The following is a 4,596-nucleotide window of genomic DNA, read 5'->3' on the forward strand; positions in this document are numbered from 1 at the left end:
TGGCAAACACATTTTTAAAAATTGATAGTGGACAAGTGGAATAAATAACGGTCCACTGCTACCCTGGAGTATTAAGCAGCCATTATAGTCAATAAATTGGAGCTATTTATTGGATGGCAAGGAGGGATTCCTCCAGGGATTGGAGAGAGAGAAATGTGGAATGCAGAAATGTACATGTAGGATATTGATTTCACTTATGTGAAATAAACAGCCAACCCCTCATCCCTCATTTATGTAAATGCATGTGCATGTGTCTGTGAGATTATATAAGCACCAACAATATGAAAAGATACATACAGAGTTATGAACATAGATTACTGTGGGGGTGGGGTTGAAGGCTGATGTGGGTGGCAGTGATTGAGGGGAAAAGGGGAGCCAAGAAAAACAGGAAAGGAGCAAAAAGAGTGCACACACATTTTAATACATGTACATAAAATTGTGTGTGTGTGTGTATATGAATAAAGAAACTAAACAACAATTTAAGAACCAAAGAATCAATTAATTTGTTGAATACCACATCGACTTCCTAATTAGAAACAGATTGCATGCACTAATATTCTGGCCTGTCAATTTTATGTGATCATAAAATAGATTTTTAATTTACTTTATGCTTAGATAATAATATAACTATACAAATTAAAACTGATAACCAAAAGAAAACATTTTTTAAAAAGATCAGATCACAGTCATTTGCAGGAGGTAGTGTCGAATAGCTGGGGGGAGGGCAGAGGCTAACCTGAGGCTGAACTTCCAGCGTGAACTTGGAGGGATCCTCCACCCGCCCCTGGTCTCTGTGAGTTTCAGTTTCCTCATCCGTACATTTAGGATATTAGTATTTATCTGAAGGAGTTCATTTGAGGAATAAAGGAGATAAAGGGTGGATAAAACACACAGTATGTACCCAATAAACATTTTTTGTTGCTTCCCTCTCCTGTTTGACAATTTTTAATGTTGCCCAACCCTTTATTGCCTGATTTGATTCTGGCAGCAAGGCTGCAGACAGGTAGCTGTGTTCTGCTTCCTAAAGATGAGGTGGAGCAAATGCCTTCTCCCTGCATGCTCCCTGCAAGGCCTCCTCGCTATCTCCACGCACCTGACTCATCCCATTTTACAGGTGAGGAAATTGAGGCTCAGGGAGGCTGAGCGACTTACTCAAGGGTGCGTGACCAGTAGGTGGGGTGTCAGAATGCCCTGCACCCCCAACCCTGTGCCGCCTCTGCATAGATCTTCCCTGGTGAGAAGATCCCTGGTCTTGTTTGACTTGATCAGGCTTGCAGAGAAGGTGGGTGCTAGCGGTAGGCCAGTGAATTCAGTCCAAGTCCACTTAGAGGCTGTTCTGGGCCAGGTGTTGTGCTGGGTTTGGGGTGGGGGCAGGGTGGGGATTCAGTGATAAGTCAGGAGCCACCTTGGCCTTAAATAAGATACTTATTTACAGCACCTACACAGGCAATGGTGCTTTTTGTCCTCCTTCCCATAGAGGTGCCTTTGATGTGTGAGGGGATGGGCAGTACCCCTACTGGCTGAGCTCTTTCTCAATAGCTGGGCCTTGGCTGATGCTTCCTATCTCTCTCCTCCTCTTCTAGGTAAGTGGGTGGGGACTGGGCTGTGGATCTACAGAGGCTTAAACAGTGGCTGGTGTTTGCCCTATCTGCCCACATGGCCACAAGAATTGCAGCCTTAGTGAGTTCTCTACAGTGAGAATAACCATCCCCCACCCACCCCCAGGAGCAGATCTGCCTGGGCTTGAACCCCAGCCCCACTCCCTACCTGCCTTAGTGTTGCTCTGAGGATTAGAAGACATGATGAAGTTAAGACCTGGCCCCTGGTAAGTCCTCAATACATGTTAACTTTGGTGGAATGAGACTGTAAGAGGGTATGTTTTACCCCTAAGCTAGCTCAAGGTGATGACTGCTTAAACTGGTTCTGTTCTGTTCTACAGAACAAGAGACTTGACTCAGGGGTTTCATTGTCATACTTACCTTCTCTAACACCACCAGCACCACCATCACCACCCTCATCATCACCACTCCCACCACCATGACCACCACCACCATCACCACCATAATCATCACTATCATTACCACCACCACCACTACCAATATCCCCCCACCACCATCACCACCATCATTACCACTACCACCATCACCACCACCACCACCAACACCCCCACCACCACCATTACCACCCCCACCACCACCATTACCACCCCCACCACCACCATTACCACCCCCATCACCACTACCATCACCACCATCACAATTATCACTACCACCACCACTACCATCACCACCACCATTACCACTACCATCACCACCATAATCACTGCCGTTATTACCACCATCACCACCACCACCATCATCATCACCACTATTACCACTACCACCATCCCTACCATTGCCACTACAATCACCAACACCACCACCAATACCATAATTACCATAATTACCACCATCACCACCACCACCACCACCACCATTATCCCTACCATCACCACAACCACTAGCACCACACCAATACCCCCACCACCATCACCCCCACCATTAACACTACCACCATCCCTACCATCACCACCATAATCACCACCACCACCACCAATATCATAATTACCATAATTACCACCATCACCACCGCCGCCACCACCACCACCACCACCACCATTACCACTACCACTATCCCTACCATCACCACCACAATCACCAGCACCACACCAATACCCCCCACCACCATCACCCCCACCATTAACACTACTACCATCACCACCACCACCACCAACACCCCCACCACCGAAATCACCACTCCCCCACCACCATCACCCCCACCATCACCACTCGCCCCTGCACCACCACCACCACCACCACTGAAATCACCACCCCCACCACCACTACCACCACCACCACCATCACCACCACCATCACCACCACCATTACCACTACCACCATCACTGCCATCACCACCATAATCACTGCCATCATTACCACCATCACCACCCCCACCCCCACTACCACCACCACCACATCATCACCACCATTACCACTACCACCATCACCACCATGACCACCACAATCACCACCATCATTACCACCATCTCCATCACCACCACCACCACCACCACCACCACCACCACCACCACCACCTCCAGTACCTCCAACACCCCCAGCACCATCATTTCCTTTCCCCCAATCACTCCTCCAGTTCTTTGAAGGGGGTGTTGTTCATATGGGTTAAGTTAGACGGGGAGTAAACAAAGTCTTGGGACACACAGACATCACTCAAGCTGGGACAGTCAAAGGACAGATGCACACTGAGTGCTGCAGTAGAACAGTCCTCGCTAGATGCTGACAGAGAGAACAACCAACAGAACACTGATGAGATAATTGAGATAACGAGGCAGCACAGACTTGGATACCCCCATGGGGCTCCCATGCGGCTCCCTGGGAGGCAGACAGTGCCTGGTCTGCCTTGTGAAGGCTGCACAGCCTCTGGATGCTGCCTCTGCTCCTGTCCACCTAGGCTGTCTCCCTGACCGTGGGGGCCCACCAACTCTTCTTCCCCTTCCCTCACCAATATCCTCCCCCAATCTGGTTTTCCCTCTTTCACTTTGTTTTATCCAGAAGCTTTCCCTTTGTCCCTCCTAGTCTCTTGCTTATGGCCTAAACCTCGAGGCTCATTGGCACGCTGGAGCTGGCTCATGCTGGCTCTTGAGAGCTGGACATTAAAATTTCAGGAATTTTGCAAGGTGATTGTTAAATATGGCCCTCATCAAAAATTAAATTATACGAACTTAAAATTAAATGAATTATATTGAGAACAAATGTAATGCATACTGAAAACTCATTCCTTCCAAATTATTTTACTACATTGTACTAATATCTGTGCTCTTGAGGTACTTATGACCATTTTATCCATATGGTGGACATGCTATAAGGCAGTGAGCTACTGCACGTCTCTTCCCAACCCTGTGTTAAGTGACTCCCTGTTGGTTGCTTGAAATTGGCCACAGTGGGGGTATTTACAACACGAAAAAAATAAACGTTATAAATTGGGGCTTGATTTATTGTTTTATTGATTGTCTTTTTTTTTTTTTTTTTTTTTAAGATGGAGTCTCACTTTGCCACCCAGGCTGGAGTGCAGTGCTGCGGTCACGGCTCACTGCAGCCTTGACCTGCTGGGGCTTAAGCAATCCTTCCACCTCAGTCTTCTGAGTTGCTGGGACTACTGGTGTATGCCTCCATGCCTGGCTAATTATTTTATTTATTTATTTTTGTAGAGATGGTATCTCACTATGTTGCCCAGGCTTGTCTTGAACTCCTGGGCTCAAGTGATCCTCCTATCTCAGCCTCCCAAAGCGCTGGAATTACAGGTGTGAGCCACCATGCCCAGCCCTGAATTGCCTCTTTTAGAAGCTAATTCAAGCTGAGTTTCCGTTGCTTGCAACCAAAATGTGCCCATCAATATATCCTGTTACCTAATTCTTGATTTATTTTTCTTCTATCCTTGCTGGATATTTTTAGTTTCATTATAAATATGTCTTTTATCATAAGCCATCCATGCCCTCTTTTGGAACTGGGAGACAGAAATGGTCATTTTTTTGCAAAT

The sequence above is a fragment of the Pan troglodytes genome, chromosome 19 (genome assembly GCF_028858775.2).
Source record: "Pan troglodytes isolate AG18354 chromosome 19, NHGRI_mPanTro3-v2.0_pri, whole genome shotgun sequence".
In the NCBI taxonomy this organism is placed as follows: domain Eukaryota; kingdom Metazoa; phylum Chordata; class Mammalia; order Primates; family Hominidae; genus Pan; species Pan troglodytes.